This window comes from Tachypleus tridentatus, chromosome 1, assembly GCF_004210375.1.
Source record: "Tachypleus tridentatus isolate NWPU-2018 chromosome 1, ASM421037v1, whole genome shotgun sequence".
NCBI classification, from domain to species: domain Eukaryota; kingdom Metazoa; phylum Arthropoda; class Merostomata; order Xiphosura; family Limulidae; genus Tachypleus; species Tachypleus tridentatus.
In genome coordinates, this window is record NC_134825.1 from 73,406,279 (window position 1) to 73,432,800 (window position 26,522).

A 26,522-nucleotide genomic window follows, 5' to 3' on the forward strand; every position below is an offset into this window, starting at 1 on the left:
CGTTGTAAAATTAAAAAAGGAATAAAAGGAAGCGATAATTAAAATTCACACGTGTAATTTGATAGAAGAGATAATCTATGTTTTATGTAAATAGTATTAATTATTTTTATCACTTGTCGATAGGAAGACATACGATGAACCATACGGTTAATTCTTATTACGAACAAGTGTTGTAGATATTATTTTTAGATCATTGAGATAGTTACTTACTTCCTGAGGAGCGTTCACAACACCTGTATTGTAGCCATGTTGAAATGCTGATCCTAATGCTGCTGCAACAATAGCAAACGCCAGGTGGCCTGTTATACCCTGGAGAAATGAATTTTAAAGGTTGTTTAGATTTTGTTAATACACACCTATTACAGACCTATTAATGAAATTTCGACTTGAAAAAATGCTAGTGGTGACGTTACCCAGCTTAACACAAAATTGTAAAAAATAAATAAAAAACACGAGTGTAATATGATATATTACGCGTTCTGAAATTCTGAACAGGAAAAACACATTTACTGGTCAGCATTTCTTGGGTCCACCAGTCACGAAGTTATGTACGATATTTTTTGTTGTTTGTTTTGTTTCAACCGGATCAAAGGTTAAGTTAAAGATGGCGAAGATGTACTGTTAGATAAATAAGTGGACTAAATGCTTGTAACATACGTGTATTCCGTTAAGTATATTAAAATATACAAAAATGTTATGTTACCAGTGTTACTTGAAATAATAGGAAGTTTTTAGTCAGCTATAACGATTGATATTTATTATTTTCCTAGTCTAAATTTTCACTGCAGTAATAAAAAAAAGTTTTATTTTACAAGTTATTATATGTGTACGTGTACAAATATACATATATATATACATACACACACAAATTAAAATTGTAAACTTTCTGTCACGTGATAGAAGAATTTCAAGCTTCCAATAAGAGAGAAACGAAATGAAAGTTGTGTACGTAACATACATAACTGAAAATATTAATCCAGTACTTATTCTGGATTACCTTCTTCACAAGCTTCGTGAGCGAGGTTTGATGTGCAACCGAAGGTCTAATTTAATTCAGGATAAAATGTATACGTTTTTTTAAGTATCTAAAGTTGTTTGCTCATAGAAAACGAAAGTCACTCTCAATTTCCTTCAAGGATAGGTTAAAAAATATTATTTGGCGTCTGGCCAAAGCAACTGAGAAATGAGTCTTCAACCAATAAAAAGAGAGAATCCTGGAGGCTTGATGTACACGTACAACAAACCAGTTTTTTTCTTCAGAGGTGCGTCTGCTTCAGCCAATAGTAAGACCAATACAACGAATCGATAAATGTATAGCTTTATGTAGCATGGACAGCATGTAGCACCAGAAACGCCATGTTTTCCAGAATGTACTTGTTCTCGAAATGTGTATTAACTCAGATAATATCAATTTCTATGGTAATGAAAAAATTTTGAAACAATTCAGGCGAATACTTAAAAACTGAACTAACGACATTTGCTTAATAGGTAAATATTCTTTAGGTGGTTCCCTAACTTCTTGCAGACCTATAAATACAACTTCGAGTTGAGGGAAAAATGCTAGTGGTAATGTTACCTAGTTTAACAAAGAAATGCACAAACACTAAGTGAACATGTATAAATACAAAGGTAATTAAGCACTTAAAGAAACATAACGTCTGTACACATAATTTTGTACTTAGAATTGTACCACGAACGCTTTAGAAATACTAGTATCTTATGAAATAAAAATATTAATAAATATAAATGTTTTAAATTACGAGTTTAAAACTCAAGACTGCATATTTACTCCATTAATGCAAGTATTGCTTTTACCCGTTTTAATTTTCCGTTTATTTTTTACTGAACTAAACTAACAGGTTTTTTTCATTAACACAGGACATGAAACAACTGTACAGAAGAAAACATCTATTAGGCTTCTTAAACAATAACATTGATCTGTTTATCTTATATATCCTTGTTATTACTGGAAACGTTATCAAACATGGACACTTCAGTATTATAACACTAAAAATTCATGCTCCAACATTAGGGGTAAGAATTTGCAGCAAGTTTGCATTTTTTTACCGAAAATATAGAATCAAACTCGGACTTTTAGAATTACACAGCTTGCTCTAAGTCTAGAAATTTTTAACTATCTACCTCTGAATGTGAAATGATACATGTAAGAAATATTAGTTGCAACGTATTTTTCAGAGCACAGTATCAAACTCTAAGGAAGAAATAAAATCAATATGAACAAAACATCCTAAATGCTGTTACTTACAGATCTTGCAATATAAGGCATTGTTATCTTATTCTCTTGGCACTCGGAAACTCTTAATCAACCTCTAATATGTTGTGAAAAACAAAGTCTCACATATACGTGTAAAATTTACAATGAATATGCCGACTAAGGGCACAATCTGTTCAGATATAACGTGCCACACACACATATCTATGACGTCATAGCTACCAGCAAATCAACATGAAACACACCTCCGCTGAAAACAGACACACCCTCACTTAGGTGTACTCACGTCGGTACATCTACGTGGTTTCGTCATACATTTTCGTCTCATCACAGAAAAATGATTTTAAAAAATTCTTATTTTAAACAACGTTACTTTGAATTATTATTATTTGTAATTGGTGTATTTTTTAATTTTATATAAAGCAAGTTGTTTATTTGTATTATAATAATTCGCACTGTTTATATCAAATATACTTGTCATGAGAACACATATTTTATGGGTCAGTATTAGAATTTATTTTTGAATACATTTCATTTTCTAAATACGCGATTTCCTCTGAAGCCGTTGCAGGGAAAGGCTAGTTTGCCATCACTTTCGGTCATGCCTGCAAAGAAAATCCAGTACATATCAAATTTCCAAGTTTCTCTAAAAGCTTGCCCGGCATGGCCAGGTGGGATAACGCGTTCGACTCCTACTCTGAGGGTCGCGGGTTCGAATCCCCGTCGCACCAAACATGCTCGCCGTTTCAGCCGTGGGGGCGTTATAATGCGACGGTCGGTCAATCTGACTATTTTTTGATGAAAAGAGTAGCCCAAGAATTGGCGGTGGGTGATGATGACTAACTGCCTTCCTTCTAGTCTTACACTGTTAAATTAGAGATGGCTAGCGAAATTCGAACCCACGACCCTCAGATTACGAGTCGAGTGCCTTAACCACCTGACCATGCCGGGCCAGTAGTTTCTGTAGCGATGGTTTAGCTAACTTAGATAAATATAAAATAAATTTAGTAGTTTTTGTAGCGATGGTTTAACTAACATAGATAACTACTGTAATAATAATACGTCCTTTCTTACTAATTGAAAACATCATATCTCATTTAATCTAAATTTGTCTCCCTTTCTCTTCTTCCTCGTTCAAGTTTGTTTTTACATTAGAATCTGTATGTACTTTGAATAAGCAAGATTTAAAAAACAACAAAATAAAGTAGATACGTTACACATATAGGCTTAACTTAATTTTTTATGATTTATCAGATGCAATTCTGATATCGAAGCTTAAAAATGCACCATACCACATTGGTCCACCGCGTGGACAGCGGTAAGTCTACGTTGAACACAGCAGATAGCCCAATAATGGCTTTGCTGTGAGAAAACCACACACACCGTTCATAGAGGGCGTCACAAGACACGCCCACGCAGTCTGTTGAAATTGCCACTGTAGAAGTTGATGCTTTAACTTCAGTAATAAAGTGTTTAAATGATGCATTGGATTTCTGGGAGCATAATTTAATAGCTTTAAGAGAATAAGTAATAAGTCATTTAACATTATCAAAGTATTTGGTATACTTCGAGAATGAATCCATTCGTGTTAACTGGAACTATGAGTGAGGCAGGTGTCCGATTAGGTACTAATTTTACGATGAATCGGATAATGAGATAACATTTTCACCAACAGATTATCTCAGAACATTATGCAGTCATAATATTATTTGCACCTGTATTACAAATAGTAGATATTGCATCATCTAGCCAACTGGTACTTTCTACCAGCTTCTAAACGCGGTAGCATTTTCACTGATGTTAGATAATGGGGCCCATGGTAGTTATGATACACAGAGCTATTATTTGGTTTAAGTAAACATCACACACATTCGTTGTGTTGTTATAAATGCCACAGGTGGTCAGTGTCTCTGTAGCTTTTGTTTGTTCAGTTTCGCGAAAAGTTATATGAAGGTTACCTCCACAAGCCGTCCCTAATCTAGAAGTAAGGTAGCTAGTGAACACCATCCACCTTTAACTATCAGGCTTCTCTAATAGAATGGTGAGATTAACAGTAACATTGTAACACCCTCAAAACTGAAAGGGCGAACATATCTGGTGATAAGATTTAAACCTGCTTCCCGCAGATTGCGAGTCGAGTGTTCTAACCACCAGGCCATGCCAAGCGGGTAGCAACAGTAATGACAAGCACAATCTGGACAGCAGTTTCAGCGAGGATCGGTGGTGTAAAGCAGTGTCTCACGTTCCAACGTGCCCTTAAAGAGCCTACAATAATCATTTACTCATGTAGAGCTCTATATCCTCCTGCACTTCCTTGTTATTTTTTGCAAACAATGGCCAAGTAACTAGTTCAATACTACCCTACAATGAAATGATATCTTAAGCCAGCGGAACATGTTCAAAACGTATAATCACATCTATTATTTGATAGGAAAATATCCGAAACCAATTAGATATCAGGAACTGGATATACGAATTTGATATTTGACCAAGTCTGCTATTTCTTCCATCCCTAATGACTTCCTTCCTGTTAAGTACCTTCTTTTACCCAGTAATAGTTCTTATTTCCTGGTGTTTATATCCCAAGGGTAATTCCAAGTTTGTAATTACTTTACGTGACATTTTTACCAAAATACCATGACCCAATCAAGAGCAGGCCTTAAAAATCCAGCTCTCAAGTGCTGAAAAGCCTTATGTATATTTCAAACAGATGTAGTGTATTCAAACTTCGTAGTACTGAGGTGACAGAGATTCTGATTTGTCTGTCTACATAAACACCTGTAAGAAAGTTAATGAATTATATTTCAACAGTTATGATCTTGTAGTAATTAAAATATTTGTCCAGTCTTGCCTAGTTCATCCTCATATCAAAGTGCTTCGAAAAACATAAAACTAGTAGAATCGTTTCGAAGTACGGTGTTCCTGATAGCTTAAAACTGTCGTACCAGCTTTTAAAGCACAGCGTAACGCCTACACTTTATAAACTTTTAAACCATAATTCAGTCTACATAGCTGAGAAGTGTATGTCAACTTTTAAAATTCTGTCTATATAGTCGGTATTTGTATGCCAATTTTTTAAGTGTCATTCCATCTTAGTAAGATGCTGACCTGTCAACTAAGCAAAATTTAATCTTAACATTTTCTACTAACATGTCAACTTGTAATTTATCTTTCATCCATGATCTTATAATGGTATGCCAGCTTTAAAGCAGAGTTCAACATTAATAGATGACACTAATATGCCTACTATTTTAAAGCAGCGTTCAGCCTTGATACTTTATATTTGTATGACATATTTTAAAGTAATGGATGGCCCGGCATGGTCAAGCGCGTTAAGGCGTGCGACTCGTAATCTGAGGGTCGCGGGTTCGCATCCCGGTCGCGCCAAACATGCTCGCCCCTTTCAGCCGTGGGGGCGTTATAATGTGACGGTCAATCCCACTATTCGTTGGTAAAAGAGTAGCCCAAAAGTTGGCAGTGAGTGGTGATGACTAGCTGCCTTCCCTCTAGTCTTACACTGCTAAATTAGGAACGGCTAGCACAGATAGCCCTCGAGTAGGTTTGTGCGAAATTCAAAAACAAACAATCAACGTAATGGATCAACTATTGATTTACCAGGTGTTCCAAATAACAACTCCAGTTTTATGTGGGTGTATTATATATGCTATTTTTCTATCTTCATAATTTACCTCCTAATAATTATGGTACCTTGTGAAGACAGTAAATTAGAAGGCTTGGTCTACAAATATTATATTTATTTGAAAAAAAAACGTGGGTTACAAATAATTCAACTCCTCATTTTTTGTTGGCCATAGAGTACAAGCAACAGAGTAGAACAAGGTAAAATAGTTGTTGGAAGCATCATAGTCAATTAGTCTCAATTAATTTTTAAATCTGATTATTGACGCTATAGATGGTGAAATATAAAATTCTGCGTTAAACACCAACAGAATTTTATTGTGTCGCTTATTTCTGGGACAGAGCTTACTTAAACACCAGCAGAATGTCATTGTTTTGCTTATTTCTGGCACAGAGCTTACTTAAACACCAGCAGATTTTATTGTGTTGTTTACATATAAGTGTGTAAGCTTAACAACTGGTTATTAAGTCGAGTATTACGGTAGCTCTTCAAATAACAGTAATGTGTATATATGTATAGTATAACAGGTAATGTGTATATATGTATAGTATAACAAATAACGGTAATGTGTGTATATATGTATAGTATAACAAATAACAGTAATGTGTGTATATATGTATAGTATAACAAATAACAGTAATGTGTGTATATATGTATAGTATAACAAATAACAGTAATGTGTGTATATATGTATAGTATAACAAATAACAGTAATGTGTGTATATACAGTTACGACGAAAAGTGTTCGCACCCCTGCGTCGTGAGTAGTTTTTTACTCATAACTTAAAAAGTATCACGATTAGGATAATGAAAGTATAGTATATTATAAATATTGCAGTAACACACATCTACATATATTTGTATTTAAATTGAAAGACAAATAAACTGTTTATAAACAAATAACCAAACATAGGAGGAGCAGAAAGTGTTTACACATTTCAGAACGTGTAAAAAAACTAATATTTCCGAAAAATTTTGTTTAGTTTGGCGAATAAACTACATTATACCATTTCAGAACTAGACACAGGGTTCATAATTATTTAAATTTAGCCAGCAAGAAATGTACTTCCGGCAATTTAGCGCCGTCTCCGTCATTATCTGCTTGGTCATCATGGCGAACAAGAAACAACTGTCCAGTGATTTAAAAAACCGAATTATTGTAAAATACAAGTCTCGTGTGTCTCTTTCCGGTATTGCTACTCAACTTAATGTGCCAAAATCTACTGTTCAAAGTATAATTGCCAAGTTTAAGCTAACAGGATCAACTGCTAACCTCCCTCGTTCCGGACGCCTCACCACAATTCCATAGAGAACCAAGAGAAAGATTCTCAGAGATGTTAGTAGGAACCCTCGTTTAACACGTAATGACATACAGAAACTGGTAAGGGAAACTGAGGTTGAAGTAAGCACCTCTTCAGTTACGAACATGTTACGCTCTTCTGGGTTCAAACCATGCTGTCCTCGTAGAACTCCATATTTAAAGCCTGTTCATTTAGAAGCACGATTGAGGTATGCAAGAAAGCATGTAGATAAACCATTTGCCTATTGGAAGAGTATTCTTTGGTCAGACGAGACTAAAATCGAGCTTTTCGGCCACATTGATGTTCGCTATATTTTCCGTAAGAAGGGGGAACGAAATCTCCCAACGAACACCGTCCCTACAGTTAAACACGGAGGTAGTTCGATCATGCTATGGGGTTCCTTCAGCTCTTCTGGTGTAGGCAGCCTTCACCGCGTCAACGGAATCATGAAAACAGAAGAGTACGTTGATATATTAGGCACTTATATCAAGAATGATGCTCGGAACTTGCAGCTTGGGCGTCGTTGGATCTTCCAGCACGACAATGACCCTAAGCACACATCGAAATATGTACAATCCTGGTTACAGAGGAACCATATAAGCGTTCTGGAGTGGCCATCGCAGTCACCCGATCTCAACCCAATTGAAAACGTTTGGCATGAGTTGAAGACCAGGGTTCATCAGCGTCATCCGTAAAACTTGCAAGAGTTGGAAACCTTCTGTAAAGAAGAATGGAAGAAAATACCAGTCGAGTACTGTCAAACGATCATGGAGGGCTATGAGGAGAGATTGCGCCAAGTAATTCACCTAAAAGACTACACAACTGACCATTAAAGTGGACGCACGAACACTTTCTGCCCCTCCTATGTTTGGTTATTTGTTCATAAACAGAGTATTTGTTGTTAAATTTACATAAAAAATTGTGTAGATGTGTGTTAGTATAATATTTATAATATACTTTACTTTCATTATCCTAATCGTGACACTTTTTAAGTTATGAGGAAAAAACTACTCACGACGCAGGGGAAGGAACACTTTCTGTCGTAATTGTATATACTATAACAAATAACAGTAATGTGTGCATATATATATATATGTACTATTTCTTTTAACGATATAATATCACTTCTGATGCTATTAATCGTCCAGTTGGGTCAGATTTATAAAATAATAGTAAGATTCGGAGAATACTAGAGCAGTGTATCGAGAACAGACATCATTAGAAGACACTCTGGTTGTTATCATAACGACTGGATACTGTTAGCATATGTTGCCTGCACTAGATGTCCCCACATTCTTGTGACGAAATTGCTGGATTAATTAAAAACAACAAACGTTTTTTGGAAACATTCTATTTTAAAGAGTGATGATTCTTTTATTTTTAATTAAACCTTAAGTTACAGAATCAGCTATTTGTGTGTGTGTGTTTTCTTATAGCAAAGCCATATCAGGCTATCTGCTGAGTCTACTGAGTGGAATCGAACCCCTGATTTTAGCGTTGTAAATCCGAAGACTTACAGCTGTACCAGCAGGGGACTCAGCTATCTGATTTGTGCTCATCGCGGGTATCGAATCCCAGTTTTTGGCGTTATAGACTTTCATACTTACCGCTGAAACATTAGGGTGTGTGATAATAATAAAATCATTTTATCTGTCATTATTATGGTCTATGAATTACTGCCTGTTTTTTAGTATACTAGTATACTTTGTTAAATACCAGAGGAAATTCGATTCAGTTAATAATTTACATTAGCTTTATATTTGTTAGCTTTTAAAATGTCAGCAAGTGATGCATTTGTACTTGTTTGGGCGAAGTAGAAAATGATAAATAAATACAAATATTGATTACAGGTTTTTGTTTTCGGTTGGATTGAGCCTTTTTTTTTGTTATGGATTTGAGCAAGTAAAACGTTTAACCCATTAGTTAATTGGATAATTGAAAACCGTATTTAGGTAAAAACAAAAAAATAAATAAAAATTACAATTATCACAAATACAAGAGAAAATACTGTTATAAATTAGTGTTAAGATATTTGGCAATATATCATAACTTTATCTTAGTTTACTATTGTAAGAAAGTCGAGAATTTCAGTATTTGTTTTATTAAGCCTGAATGTAAACACACAGGATTGATCACAAAAAACAAACAATAAAGTGTGGCATGGATTTAGTTTTCAAAGGAAAGAAACTTTCCCAAACTCGGATATTCAGGGATGATACCATCCTTTTTGGCCTCCATCGTGATAATTTATTTGAAATTTAATTACAGAGAATAAATACGTATTATTTTAAAGCAATTTTGCCGTCATGAGATGAAGAAGTGTCTGGAGAGTTTCGTGGTAGACAGAAAAGAAAGGTTAATGGCTTCGACAATGAAAAGAAGCAAGTAGCCATATTTTCGACAAAACGTACTCCAACAAATATCCCTTAATGATGGTCACAGTGTAACTGGGATAATTAAGTCCAAGTGCCGGATTTATTACGATTATGATAGCAGTAGGGAAAGAACGTGGTTCAGTTACTCTGCCATTTGAACTCGTAATTGAGTGATTACAAATTTGAAGTTTGTTCGCGACATATTATGGTGTACTTTGGTAAGTCACCTTACCCCAATTGTTTTAGCCTATCCAGCTGTATGGTGGATGGATCGGGATGGGGTGTTGAATTTTTGGTTGACTGGCATTCCCTTCAGGAAAAATATGGCATTATTCTTATCCACTTGTGTCTATAAAAACCTGACTTCAGTACTGCTTCCTAAGCGGATTCTAGCGTTGTAAGTCTAGAGACTTACTATGCCACTGGAGGGGGTGGGCGCAGGAGGAATTTTGCCTTTTAATAACGACAGTGAGAAGTGTTATTCCGAGTGTTATAGAAGAAATGTTCAAATATACTCAATTAATAATTGCCATTATAAAGTCACAATTGCAGGAGACTCCTATAATAAATCCTGTAAAATCGAATGTCAATTTCTTTTCTAGCCTGAGAATCACGCTTACTATGCACGTGTGCGAAGATTTGTTTGGCTAATGGTTATTAAATGCTAATAACTCTTCGTTCGAAACACCTAATGGTGGGACTAATATAGAATTTTTTTACACATATACAAACTGGTGTATTTATAAAAAAAGCAAGTGATCTCAGTAATTTAAACAGTTTATTTTTTGTAATTTTGATTTCTTTTCTGACTTCCACTAACAAAATCTTACAACTGAAGATTCCATTTAAAACTGTCATGAAAATTTATTTTCAGACTTTCTTGGCAGTGCATTCTGTTATCTTTCACAAACTTTATTTATAATCGATTTAATTAACTTGATACAATTCAGAAAATGATAAATAATTTAAATAAAATATTTAACAATTCAGCTTTTTTCAATGTTTTACAGCGTCACAGTGAACAAGTTTTGTCTGATTTTCAAATGACTGCAGTAATCGTTTATGACCCTTTAACCCATTGATAAAGGCTTATTCAGGAGTGTACAGTTTATTTAATTTTATTATTTAAGTTCTATTTTAATCATTTGGGGATATGGTCTTAACCCTCTTATCTGTTCTGGATTTAGAGAAACCTATGGAAAGTGCTATGGTAAAATAAAAATATCATAATTTTATGTAGACATGTTTTCTACGCTCTTCCACATTCTAAAATTCATATAACGTTTTTCAACATTTCCATACATATAAACAAACATACGTTGGTGTAAATGTAGAACATTGGTTGAGGAGGTAGTTAAATTCCTTTCATCTTAGTTACTTATTGTTCTGGATCCTTCACCTGTAGTATCACAAGAATATTCTCGTAGGAATAATTTCTGCAAAGCCAAACTTTCTATGCAAAACTAGACATTAATCTCTTTCTCGCTTAGGTCAGTTGATATTTCAGAAATATATCCTCTATCATTTCTCACTGGAAATAATCGACATTGATTTAGGTAACGCAAACGACTTGGAAAAGAATGACGTTATTGTTTCGTGTATATAATGCTGTATTTTCTCAGTCTGGGACAGTTTTATATGCTGATATTTCTGAGAGTCCTGTCTTCAGTAAAGACACCGTCTTTCGTGAATGCAGTCAAATTCGGGTTGTTTTTAAAATAAAGTGTTTTTACTACAGTTTATACAATGTTCAGTCTCTTTCTTTTCTATAACTCAGTCAAAATCAAATAACTTAGATTCTCTCCTTTAAAACATTTTATGTCGAGCTTGCTATTATTTTGCAAATTCTACTCGATTAGTATTAGAGAAATCAATAAAATTGAAAATACCACATGTCATGACTCTCAGACAGTTAGTGGTTTTATAGGATAATATACAATACAAAGATTTTTAAATTTGTTTTTACTCTATAGTTATACAGATCAAATCAGCTACAAGTGCATCTTGAAAATAGATTAATGTATTATATTTGTGTTATTAGCAATAATAAAGTAATAGACTAGACTAGAAGGAAATCATTTAGGCAACAGCATCCATTGTCAATTCTTGTTTGACCAATAGCCGCACTTAAAGCGCACACACGTACCAAAATAAAGACTGTATTTTTGGATTCCAAAAATCCAAAAAATCTTTGGATTCATAGTTTAGACGCAAAATGTTCTGAGCAACATCCGACCTCGAAATGCATTAAAAGCTGCAAAGCGCTAATTTGATGTTTGTTTGTTTTTTGTCATATAAATAAACCTCTAGAAAATATAATCTTAATTTGTTTAACTGTTGTATTAATATTTGAAAATAAAGGTTGATGTAATCAATATTCAAAAGCAGATTGATTAATTTTTCTTTAAATGGATGTGAAAAGGCTTGGAAAACAAAGCTTTCGAAATTATACATAAAATCAATTTTCATAGGTCGATCTAAAGGTCTACAAAAATGTTATATATAGAGATTAAACTATCAGCTTGGCGTAGCGTGTCCCACTGATTGACGGGCCTAATTATGGATCCGTTGGTCAATTATTTGCAATAATAATAATAAAAGATCATACCTTTATGGAGTTTGTTATATTTTCGTACAACACTGTTTAAGACATACGTTGTAGCATATTTTGCTCTAAGTTCTGCTAGACTCATAGTGGTATTATTTTACGACATAATTTTTAAGCATATCAAGATGTGGAAAACAGTGATGATAAAAGAGGTATGCCCAAGCAACCAACTATGTTTTGCACCCATTCCTAAAATGTATCAATGACAAGATATAAATGAGTCTAGATCGAACTCGAGACGTTCCAACTAATATCATATTTTGCAAATTTCACTTAACATCGCTTATAGTTTATGTACTAATAAATCATTTCAGTCAAGAATGTTGTGGCCCTTGAAAAGTAAACCTACCATGGCCTCAGTTTTATTATTGTTACCGATATGTACATATATGTATGTATTTGCATCGATGCCCAATGAACAGGAATGTAAAATAATCCCAATGAACAGCAAAAGGTCAAGGAAGTTGATTTTATGACATATTAGGTGCACTTATACAAAAAACGAAAGAATGTTTTAAACGAAGAAATGTCATTTATTATAGATGGCACAGTCTTAAAAGAGAAGAAGATTTTCTTAATACGTACATACATATATATATATATGCATGTGTATATAAATTAACACCCCCCACACATCTATATATCTATATATCTATATACACACACATGGCTTTTTGATATCAACAAGGACATTGGTCACGTTATTGAAACTCCATAAACATTTAATATCTTTTACAGGAGTTTGTCTATGTGCAACTTTATCAAGAGTTTTGTTGCTCAGGTTAACTCTAATAGTTACACAAAAAGTGTTAAGTGTTTACAGTACACAGGTAAAATGTACTTTGCAAAACACGTAGTGCTGGTACTAATATTATCACAACAATCATTCTCTGTGCCATCTGGCTCGACAGGTGTACCCTTCCTATACAGTTATATATAACAACTACAAAGGTCAAGAATGAGAGTCAGGGGTGAAATTCTACTGGTATACACTGGTGCTGAGTACCGAAACTTATTTTTTGAGGTACCAATACCGGTACCTAGTTGAGTTGCTTTGTCGTTTTTTTATGTTTACACGTAATTATTATTCTTTTTTACAAACAGGTACACTTTACCTAACTCAGTACGTCTTTATTTTATTTTATGTTTTGTCTTTTGAGAATTTCACTCCTGATAATAATTGTAACCCAGGAAGTCGTGGCAAGTTCTTTTGAGTAATTTGTTCGTGAACAACTTCTTTACAAGCATATTAATATGAATACCACCAGGTTACAATAACAATACGATTGAATATAAATTAAATAATAAATATAGCACCTCAGCAGATAGCATGATGTGGCTTTGCTGTAGGATTGGTTTGGCTTGGTTTGTTTTAAATTTTGCGCAAAGTTACCCGAGAGCTATCTGCGCTATCCGTTCCTAATTTAGCAGTGTAAGGCAAAAGGAAAGGCAACTAGTCATCACCACCCATCGCCAACTCTTGGGCTACTCTTTTACTAACGAATAATGGGATTGACTGAAACATTATAACGTCCCCACGGCTGAAAGGGCGAGCATGTTTGGCGTGACAGGGATTCGAACCCGCGACCCTCGGATTACAAGTCACTTAGCAGGAACGCAGCTTTATCACATGATATAATAAGTTAGTTTCAAATATAATAGTAAAAAGATGTTTTCTTTATTGGAGTGAAATGTTTTATTAGAAATATTATGATTGATTTCAAGTTTCCTGTTGTTTTTGTGTTTAAATATGGTCAAAATACTGTCCTCCAAATGATAATGTAGCAGCTCCAAATGTAGATAACTGATAAACACGTGTTAATTTCTTTTCCTAACTTTCAAATAACTTTCATGTTACACCTCTCACCGAAATATAGTGAAAAACAAGGGAAACCAACAGGTTATTTGAATCATTTACGCTGTTTAAAAAAAAAACCTATAAAAATCACCAACGTGGTGCTAAACATGTAATTAATTTTCTGAAAGTTACTCCATAATTTTTGGAAACGTGGGAATCATAAGTCAGATATTTTAGGAACACATGCGGTTTGCACCTTATCAAATCATTCTCAAGTGCAGATTTACTATGTCAAGTTCTACAATCCAGATACGATACCTGATGACAAATATACAGTCATGTGAAAAAGTTAGGACACCCTATGAAAGCCTGTGTATTTTTGTAACATTTTTGGATATACAGATATTTAATCTCAATTTCAACAATATTGAAAGATTATAGGAATATAACTAAACAATTAAAACTGAAGAAAATACTTTTCAAGATCTTCTGTAAATGTAATTCTTCAAAATTACATATTCTAACTGAGGAAAAAGTTAGGACACCCTACCCCCTAATAACTAGTGTTATCCCCTTTGGCTGAAATAACTGCAGTGAGACGCTTCTTGTAGCCATCTACCAGTCTCTGACATCGGTCTGAAGAAAGTTTGCTCCACTCCTCAATGCAAAATTCTTTCAGCTGTGAGATGTTTGAGGGGTTTCTTGCATGTACAGCCCGTTTCAAGTCACCCCACAGCACCTCAATAAAATTAAGATCTGGGCTTTAACTCGACCATTCCAGGACTCTCCATTTCTTAGTTTTCAGCCAGTCCTTGGTGGATTTACTGGTATGTTTTGAGTCATTGTCGTGTTGCAGGGTCCAGTTCCGCTTCAGCTTTAATTTTCGTACAGATGGTCTCACATGATCTTCAAGCACCCTCTGATACACAGTAGAATTTATGGTGAATTCTATGATTGTGAGCTGTCCAGGTCCTGCTGCAGCGAAGCAGTCCCAAAACATGACACTTCCACCTCCATGCTTCACAGTTGGTATGAGGTTCTTTCCCTGGAATGCTGTATTTGGTTTACGCCAAACATGTTCTCTATTCTGGTGTCCAAATAATTCAATTTTGGACTCATCTGTCCAAATAATATTATTCCAGAAGTCCTGGTCTTTGTCTACATTCTCTCTGGTAAACTTCAGTGTGGTCTTGATGTTTCTCTTAGAGAGCAAAGGTTTCCTCCTTGCACACCTCCCATGCAAGTTAAACTTGCGCAGTCTCTTTCTGATTGTAGAGGCATGTACTTTCACATCAACAGTAGCCAGAGCCTGCTGTAGGTCCCGTGATAACATGTTAGGGTGTTTGGAGACCTCTTTTAGCATCTTGCGGTCTGCTCTCGGGGTGAACTTGCTTGGACGACCAGACCTGGGCATATAGGCAGTTGTTTTGAAAGCCCTCCACTTGTTGACTATTTTCCGGACAGTGGAATGGCTGATTTCAAAATATTTTGGGATCTTTTCCATTCCCTTACCACACTCATAAGCTGCTACAATTTTCTTTCTGAAGGCCTCAGACAGCTCTTTTGCTCTCACCATGGTGCTCACTCTCACTTCAACAGTCAGGAACACACCAAACTAAATGTCTGAGGTTTAAATAGGGCAAGCCTCATTCAAAATGCTGAGTAACGATCTTCTAATCATGTGCACCTGGTGTGATACACCTGTGTGTGAGTTGAGCCCTTTTAAGTGGGAATAAATGTGGGGGTGTCCTAAATTTTTCTTCAGTTAGAATATGCAACTTTGTAGAATTACATTCACAAAAGATCTTGAAAAGTCTTTTCTTCAGTTTTAATTGTTTAGTTATATTACTATAATCACTCAGTATTGTTAAAATTGAGATTAAATATCTATATATCCAAAAATGTTACAAAAATACACAGGCTTTCATAGGGTATCCTAACTTTTTCACATGACTGTATAAGCACGTCATTCATCGTTCTTGTATTTAATCACACATATATTATTTTCATTTTATGGCTTTGAAGTGTGGACTGTGTAAGTTGCACAGAAGCTAATAGTCTGAGATTTTTAAAGAAAATTGTTATTTCTCAGTGTCTAGTCTAAGCAATCTAACTTGTAATGTTTGAACTGCAAATACATTAAGCCAAATTCACCAAACAGTAAGTTAAGATTCTTTTGTGTAGGTTAACTTAAATGTCATCTGAATGCTCTAATTATTTTCCTATCTAGAATTATAGCAAAGTAAATGAATCAGAAATTTACAAAAATAAATGGTTATGTGATAGATTCCTTTAAAAAATTTATTTTCAAGTGTTGAATATAAAACCACACGTGGGTGTATATAACTCATAATTAATTAGATATTTTTGAACTATATAAATACGTACCAACAGGAATATGTTGAAAATGTTGCGTACGATATCGTTTTCACTTTTTAATTAATTAAACGTTTTCGTACTATATAAATGGCGTTTAACTAAAAACACCTAAAGTAATATTTTAGGGAATATCAGAAGTGACAAAAACTTTCGTAGTTATGTAGTTGATTAATTTTTACTTTGTCATCATGACTGCGTTAACATCGAGCGAAATTCCTTCTCTATTGCTCTAAATGAACTGACTACTTTTACACATCGCAACAATGTATTATACTGGTCCTATATATACATTTCACTAGAAACTTACTCAAATAAACGTTATATTAATCACTTTCGTCACCAAAATCAAGCTAAGACTGGATCTTACCCGAAAGGGAGATTCGTAGTCACCAGTAGGCATTTCTGTAGGTGATGCTGAGGGTAAATAATTCCAACAAAACTGGTCAAGCAATCGCTCATGCATTTATTTTTTTTGGTCCTATGGCGTCACATCGGGATCGAAAACGAGGCTCTTATCACATTTCTGCTTTCGTTGTATATATGGACTACCAGCTTCTGTCAGTAGACACTTATTGTATCACGTGTACAGAGTAATTGAGAGAGGGTTATGAAGACATTGTTGGACAGACATGCTAGCCAAGGTTAATATAACATAAATAATAAAATTATCATTGTTAAACTTCATACTGCCAGATTGTGCAGCTTAAACTTTATCATCAAAGAAACCAGTTGGTTGTTTCAAGAAGAATATGTTCATTGATGCGATTGTTACTTCTTAACCTTTACGAGTCTTTAAAATTTAAACTACCTTAAAAGTTTTTTGTTGTTGTTGTTGTTTTCGGAATTTCGCACAAAGCTACTCGAGGGCTATCTGTGCTAGCCGTCCCTAATTTAGCAGTGTAAGACTAGAGGGAAGGCAGCTAGTCATCACCACCCACCGCCAACTCTTGGGCTACTCTTTTACCAACGAATAGTGGGATTGACCGAACATTATACGCCCCCACGGCTGAAAGGGGCGAGCATGTTTACCGGAATGCGACGCGTCGCACGGACCATGCCGGGCCATCGAACCCGCTTAAATTCATAATGACCCTCAGATTACGAGTCGCTACGCCTTATCGCGCTTGGATAGGGGACCATAATCAACTTCCCTACCTTAAACTTTGGCAATAGCCATCGTTCAAATATCACCCTGTACAAAACAATTCACTGTAAAATTATTTTCATGCTTTGACGTATAAGTTTGTTTTACTTCGCAACGCCTTACGCGCTTGGCTGTAAAATTATTTTCATGCTTTGCGTATAAGTTTGTTTTCTTTCAAAAAAACAAAAATACACACACACATATATTTGCATATATATCTATAAGTTCATTGGATTGTTTATTTGTTAAACACAAAGCTACACAATTAATGACAACTTACATTGCCGTTTATGAATACACGAAAATATTAATTCAATATGGGATTAAACTTTGCCATCAATTCCACTTGAGTCAACAAATTTCCATTTCCATACTGATATAATTTACCAACAGTTCCGTAAGAAGGGTAACTATTTAACACGCATACTAACTTCTGCTCTTATCTTTAAGATAAAATATATGCATTATTTTCAACTTTTTACTATTAGAGTTGTGATTTACTACATTTCGTAGGACGATCCCTGTTTAATATGTTCTCATCAGATCGAAGAGTTTTTTAATGTATTATCAACGAAGAAATGTTCATTAGTCGGTTGAATTTTCTTGCAATTTAACAATTTACAGGAAAACGAAAACATTGCATGCAATTTTAAATAGAACATATTTATCTTAGAAAACTTCCATTAGGTGGGGAAATAAAACCTTTAACTTTTACAGTTTAATCATTTACTAATAATGCACCTCTTGTTTAGGTGTCTAAATTTTGTAATTATGAACCAATATCTGAAACATCGAGTCTAGGTATATTGTTGTTACCTCCCTTATTATTGTTTTTAAAGCCCGGCACGGCCAGGTGGGTTAAGGCGTTCGATTCGTAATCTGAGGATCTCGGGTTCGAATCCCGGTAGCATTAAACATGCCCGCCTTTTCAGCCGTGGGGTAGCTATAATGTGACGGTAATTCCCACTATTCGTTGGTAAAAGAGAAGCCCAAGAGTTGGCGGTGGTTAGTGATGACTCTAGTCTTACACTGCTAAATTAGGGACGGCTAGCGCAGATAGCTCTTGTGTAGCTTTGCGCGAAATTCAAAAGCAAAAAAATTATATTTTAAATCTCAGAATGTCAAAAAGTATCTTCTGTTACTTCAACGTTCTTCGCTCTATACTAGCATTCACCTTTTTCAATTCTTTATCAATTGTTACTTCAACCAAAGTACTTGGAATTTTCCTTTCAGAATTCGGTACAGTGCCACATAATAGCTATTTTGGTATAACCGTTTATTACTTCTATATTTGAACTAATATACCAGGAGAGGGGTTCTCAAACTGTTTCTTTTGCGCAAAAGGGCCCGGCATGGCCAAGCGTGTTAAGGCGTTCGACTCGTAATCCGAGGGTTGCGGGTTCGAATCCCGGTCGCACCAAACAAGCTCGCCCTTTCAGCTGTAGGGGTGTTATAACGTGACTTTCAATCCCACTATTCGTTGGTAAAAGAGTAGCCCAAGAGTTGGCGGTGGGTGGTGATGACTAGTTGCCTTCCCTCTAGCCTTACACCGCTAAATTAAGGACAGCTAGCGCAGACAGCCCTCGAGTAGCTTTGCGCGAGATTCAAAACAAACAAACTTTTTCGAAATTATTGCAGGCTCTGACGGAGCCAGTAAGGTATGGATTTTATTATTCATGTAAAGTCGACATGATTTACACTGTTATGTGATCATTAGCTGAATCAAGTGATATATCTACTTCCATTCCTATCTTGTTTTAGTTTTTTTTAATTCAATATCAATAGCCAGCGCTACATAGCTTTTTTATTTGTCAATCATACTTTTCCTAATAGTTGTTTGTTTGCTTTTTTATGAGACGATGTATGCGGGTTCATAGATTATAGAGTGTATTCTGAGGCTTTATAAATATTGCATACAATAATAAAAATAAAATAGTCAAAGATCGTTAAGAGTGTTTTGCTCTATTAAATGATGATAAAATTACAGTTACTGTTAAAACTAGATAAGTGCTAAGTTTGTTGAAGAAAGATGATTATAATGAACGAAAATAAGAAATCACAGTTTTGGCTTTTCGCCTATTTTCGACTTTGTGACGCTCTGGATAGCTGAAAAGCGTCATATACACCAGTTATAGAGTGACTGAGTCAGATAGCTAACTCTTCGTATGTAGCTTCTGATTACCCGCAGATGTATTAATTTTTTTTACTCTTTCACTTCATATATAATATAAGGATTAGCTCCCTAAAGAGACAGATTGTATAGTGCATAAAGCATTGAGTATTTTACGTTTTACAGCCATCAAATGATCATCTAATATTAGCTGGCAACTTCTCTTTCACCTTGTTTTCAAGCTTTTTGAATGAACACCAAATTTCTGTCGGAAAACTAATTTCAAAGGGTAATAAAATCGTTGACACTAGAATTATGATTTCTCTATTTTTAGTTTTTTTTGCGTAGAATAATAATAATAATAAAATCGGTATTTAATGGCCATGAAGACTGCTTTGCTCTATCAAATATGAAATGTAAAATGTTCTTCGTCCCTTATTCTATAAGTCATGGTGTAATTGTAAGTTGTATTCTAATTATTCACTGTTTATGTTAACGTTAAAATCTTTATATTCTGACAGCGACAAGAACTCTTAGAACGTTTTAAACTTAAAAGTTGTTGATTTGAAATCTATTAATTACGATATCTTTTTATTAATATTCGCTAAAGCTCATTCGTTCGATGCTTAGCACATGTTCTATCCATCGCCGGTATCGAATCGCCGTTTTGTAGCATCGTAAGACATATTAATTCGTAAATACAACACCTATAATTTTGAAAACGATTCGTAAAATAGTGATTAAACATATCGAGCCAATTACAGAATGATAAATATTAGAGGGAATTTACAACCATTCTCTTGGGGAAAATTCACTTATGTTGGTTATAGGTGCTTGTAATGACAATGACCGCTCATTACATGAAAAGCAAGTTAAATGGAATATGAAATACATAATAAATACCAATGATTTTTTTGTGAAGGCCAAAAGTACACAATAGGCTATTTGTGCTGTTCTTCTAAACGAGTATTGAATCTCGATTTTAGCGTTATACATCTAGAAGTGTGCTACTTAACCACCGGGAGTGGAGGACATACGAATGAGAAGTCATAAAAATATACAAGCAGAGCATACGTGAGGGACATTTTTATTAAATATATAAATTATAACTAGGAGGTGGGGTAGTAGTAAGTGAACAAAAACTTAACAAGCTGTTGATTCATTGATTAATTTCGTTTAAAGAAGGGGCGATGACGTAGATTGAATGACTGACGAGACTTACGCCTGTCATCGCACAATGTCGTAATATGTGCGGTGCCAAGTCATCTCCATCTCTAGTAATTTTCTATCAAATCAGTGCGTGTGAAAATAACATCCTTCTTATGATATCTCTTCCAGTTTATCTTACCAATCTGGAAATGGCCAGTTTATAGGGAGCTTCCTGTGCTTAGCCGTATTAAGGCCTCTTTTGACAAGCTTGGCCTGGCTTTATTAGTGTCACGTTTATCTCTTTTAAAGAATCCAAAATGACGCCAAGAGGGTTGTCTTCGTAACAAACATAATTATTAAAGTCATGAAATTTCGCTAATATTGGAAACAACAAGACTAACAAAAGAACACCAACTGTATGGTACGTATATAAACATTACAAACAACAAGATTAACAAAAGAACACCAACTGTACGGTTCGTATATAAACATTACAAACAACAAGATTAACAACTGTACGGTTCGTATATAAACATTACAAACAACAAATTACAAACAACAAGATTAACAAAAGAACACCAACTGTATGGTTCGTATATAAACATTACAAACAACAAGATTAACAAAAGAACACCAACTGTATGGTTCGTATATAAACATTACAAACAACAAGATTAACAAAAGAACACCAACTGTATGGTTCGTATATAAACATTACAAACAACAAGATTAACAAAAGAACACCAACTGTATGGTTCGTATATAAACATTACAAACAACAAGATTAACAAAAGAACACCAACTGTATGGTTCGTATATAAACATTACAAACAACAAGATTAACAAAAGAACACCAACTGTATGGTTCGTATATAAACATTACAAACAACAAGATTAACAAAAGAACACCAACTGTATGGTTCGTATATAAACATTACAAACAACAAGATTAACAAAAGAGCACCAACTGTATGGTTCGTATATAAACATTACAAACAACAAGATTAACAAAAGAACACCAACTGTATGGTTCGTATATAAACATTACAAACAACAAGATTAACAAAAGAACACCAACTGTATGGTTCGTATATAAACATTACAAACAACAAGATTAACAAAAGAACACCAACTGTATGGTTCGTATATAAACATTACAAACAACAAGATTAACAAAAGAACACCAACTGTACGGTTCGTATATAAAACTGCTTTAAATAAAGTAAAAAGAAAGGGGTTTGTATAAGTCGTGCCATACAGGTGTAAACATTAACATGAAACGAACTTAACACATTGCACAACCAATACGACATGACCATACTGTACATAGTTAATTAAACAGAGAAACTTGCAACAACACAAAAGTACAAGTTCGTTTGTAACAAGTCTTGATTTGTTCCAATAGGAGTGAAGAATTTCAAATTTGTCAGGTTAACAACTTAGTGAGAAAACCTAGTCTCACTACATTTAAATTAGTTCTGCTATTAAGATCCACAAATACTTCAGAAGAGGTGCTATTATCACCCCTTATATTAAATTATATGAAATTAAATGCAATTTTGATCACCATGTAGTATTTCCCAGGGTAATATTATCTTATTTCTGTTTAACTGCAAAGTTGTAAGAGTCAGTACACTAAAACGTGCAAAATTATTTTTTATATAATGGTTTATGTTCGTTAAGAAAAGCAAATAGATGTGTTTTGATCTGTCAGTTCAGATCAAAAGTGTGTGCGTGCGTGTTTTCTTATAGCAAAGCCACATCAGGCTATATGCTGTGTCCACTAAGAGGAACTGAAGCCCGAATTTTAGCGTTGTAAATCCGTAGACTTACCGCTGTCCCAGCGGGGTACTACGATGAAAAAGTTAAGTTTTAAGCTCACAGGTTATGATACTCGATTTTAGGCAACAAATGTAAATTTGTAAGTTCCTTCACAGGAACTTATGTGGAATCTTCAAACCTGGGAACAGAATACTTTTGTTTTAAAACGTGGAAGAAACAGCGATGTCACGCAATTAGCCAAAAATGGTCACACGTTTTTAGTAATTTCAAATTCATGTGTAAACATTTGATTAAATATGTTCAGAATATTTAGTTGTATTGAAAATCAATAAGTTAGTCAATGTAATAACGAAAATTTAATAATATGAAAACTCAAAGACCGTTGATTATTATTTATATGATCATCATTATCAATTCATCATTATTAATCCAATTTTTTTTCTGAACTATTCCCGCCCACCGCTAGTACAGCGGTATGTCTTCGGATTTACAACGCAAAATCAGGGGTTCGATTCTCCTCGGTGAGCTCAGCAGATAGTCCAACGTGGCTTTGCTATAAGAAAACACACACAAACACACTGACCTATTCCTATCTAGAAAAATTAATGTCACTGTCAAAATAGACATATATTATTTGAGTTCGAATGTTTTAACTAAGTATTCTAAACATTATTTATTTACCTTTTCGTTTAGTCGGTAAACAAGGTGAATACATGACATAGGTTTGCTACTTATGAACTTCGTGCGTAAAATGTGGATGCTATGTTAGCCCTAAAGAACATGAAAGTATCACAACCAACAGAAGAGTTTAATTTACGAACCATTGATAAGAAAAACATGAAACTCTGATAATTATTGAAAGATTTGGATGAATAAAACCTCCAGTCCAAAATATTTTGTTTAGGATAAAAATAAAATAATTTATGTGTTTATTCAAAACTGTTCTTAGAAATCTGTTGTAATACCAAAAACAGATTTTCTCACTTTAGTGATGATACAAGAAAAGAACAAACAAAGCATCCTAATATTTTATTTTAATGTGATAATAACTTGCATGTAAAAGCCCAAAGAAGATGTTTAAACTCCATGTTACGACTATAATAGGCCCGGCATGGCCAAGCGTGTTAAGGCGTGCGACTTGTAATCTGAGGGTCGCGGGTTCGCATGCCCCTCGCGCCAAACATGCTCGCCCTTTCAGCCGTGGGGGGCGTTATAATGTGACGGTCAATCCTACTATTCGTTGGTAAAAGAGTAGCCCAAGAGTTGGCGGTGGGTGGTGATTGGTGATAACTAGCTGCCTTCCCTCTAGTCTTACACTGTAAGATATCTCTCGTGTAGCTTTGCGCGAAATTCAAAATCAAACAAATCCTAATGATGATAACAAATACCAAAAGAACAGTTTTTCTCGTAAAATATTTAAAACTCAAACAGTTGCGTTTGAAGACTTCGTTAAAGTACATTACCAGAAAGGATGAGGCATGTACAAACTTCTTATAAGAACAATTATATCTCTGATACTTATGTTTATTTCGCAATTTTGCACAAAAAAAATACAAGAGAGCCAACTACACATAGACATCGTTAACTGTGAACTGACAGCTCTCGGGCTACTCTTATCTGGTGGAATAGATAATTACTAGAAGAAAATGCTTTTATTGTGACTGTAACGTGTAATGTTGCAGTCTGAATTGGGTGTCGGTTTCAAATACCAATCTAATGAAGAAAATTTTGTTGTTTATTTCTTAGCTAAAGGAAAGGGTGAAATAATTATAATATTGGTACTGTTTCTCCTGGGAGCTTTGAATAAGGAATTCCACACTACAGTAAACAGCAATGTCTTATTTTTTAAAAAGCCAAAGCTATCGATGCAATGCATTGAATACCAATTAAGAGCTGTTGGAAGTTAGTTGCATAATAAATTATGTATTGCAAAAGAATTTTCTCGAAACATCATTAGAGATACAATTACCTTACGGAAATGATTGGATTGAGAACGTGTCAGAACGTGCGTCATAAGCTCCTATAATGACACTACTGTAATCTATTGACGTCATTTAAACCATTTCGAGCTGTTTGTATCCTGTGTCATTGGCATATGACGGTAGATATGGATCTGATTTGTGCGTGTTTTCTTATAGAAAACTCACATCGGACTACCTGCTGCGTCCACTGAGGGGAATTGAACCACTGATTGTAGCGTTGTAAATCCGTAAACTTACCGCTGTACTAGCGGGGGACGTAGATCTGCTCTTATTAATAGTTAAATTGATGAAAGTTTTAGTAAATGTTGAAAACATGGAGCTAAGTACACCGGGTGCAGCTCAATGGTTAGTGTGTTCTACGTGAATCCGGGTAATTATAATTCACAAGTTGTTAGTGTTACTCGAAAAACACACTCAGCATGGTGATAGTTATTTTCTCTTACTATTCAGACAAACAAAAGTTGCCCAAGAGTCAACAATAGGTGATGTTGACCGACTGCCTTTCTTCTTGTTTGTTAGGCAGTTCTTCTTTGTAGCTTTGTGAGAAACTTCTGAAACAAATAAAGATTGGAATAAGCTTGGGATCGTATCATGAACATTTAACTTTATTCGTGACTTTAAAATATTGCCTGTGCCTTTATAAACTTATTGTTTTGAAAAAACGAAAAATAGGATCAATAGTTCTTAGCTTCTCCAATAGTGTAGCTTTGCGCCAAAAAATAAATAAATAAAAAAACCAGTACAAACGTTTTAAGTGTCTATAGTATGCAGTGCCATCTAGTGTATATTCAAAACAAGGTTGGTAGGCCACTGTACGACAGCGGCTTTCGAAAACAATAAGGAATAAAATGTGAAAATTGTTGAATAAACAATACGACAACCAGGTATGCAGTGTCATCTAACGTAGAGTTAACGCACTTTCAACAGGTAATTTTATATATACATATATGTATATATATATATATTTTTTTTTTACGACAACAGCTCTCAAAAATTAGAAAGTTATGGAAAAACTTATCATAATTATATCTTTTGGTTACAGAAATAACATAAAAAATTGTTGAACAATTGGCAGACAATTAAATCCATCGCTCAAATGAAAATTAATTATCACTGTCCTCTTTAATCGTACTTCGCATATACAGAATTTATTGTTATTTCCTTCTCATATAATTTCATCTCATTTACACTTTTGAAAATTTTCACAAATTTTTAATGTAATTAAATTTGTAAAATTTAATCGTGGTTGTCATTTAACATGTTAATATTTCATTGTAGTTTCTACTCTTTAAAAATAAAATTAAAAAAAAAACAGTATATAAACCTGCATTTCAATATAACAGATAAATACACAGCTTTTGCTGCGTGTTTTATTCAAAATTGTTTTGTTTGTTTTTCGAATTTCGCAGAAAGCTACTCGAGGGCTATCTGTGCTAGCCGTCCCTAATTTAGTAGTGTAAGACAGCTAGTCATCACCACCCACCGCCAACTCTTGGGCTACTCTTTTACCAACGTCACATTTTTACGCCCCTACGGCTGAAAGGGCGAGCATGTTTGGCGCGAGGGGAATGTGAACCCGCGCCCCTCAGATTACGAGTCGCACGCCTTAACACGCTTGGCCATGTCGGGCCTGAATTAAGTGAAACAACAATACGTCTTTTCGATACATTGAAATATCTTATAATTACAGGAAGTATACGTGTAATTATAAATGGAACTAACTATGCTTAGAATTTGTTGTGAATTAATTAATTTCAAAATGCTAACGATGTTTCACAAAACAAAATATTTAGCATGCATAGTTAGTATCAAAGAAATATATGGCAAATATTTTTGGTCTGAATGTTATATTTTATTCTAAAGCATACTGAACTAACTTTCTTGTTACCACCACAGGGATCAAACCCCGAATTTTACCATTGTAAGTCTTCAAGCTTACTGCTAAGCCATTACAAGTGTTGTATGTCAGGTTGTGTTTTCGGCCCGGCATGGCCAAGCGTGTTAAGGCGTTCGACTCGTAA

General features: G+C 34.6%; 1 pseudogene across 1 annotated transcript in view; it reads right to left on the bottom strand.

Moving 5' to 3' along the window:
• The window catches only part of LOC143252365 (solute carrier family 2, facilitated glucose transporter member 1-like), a 47,521-nt pseudogene that overhangs the window by 12,959 nt on the left and 8,040 nt on the right, over nucleotides 1–26,522 (bottom strand). The window contains exon 2 of the transcript XR_013028958.1: nucleotides 211–309. The product of XR_013028958.1 is annotated as a solute carrier family 2, facilitated glucose transporter member 1-like (transcript). The remainder of the gene's footprint in view (nucleotides 1–210; nucleotides 310–26,522) is intronic.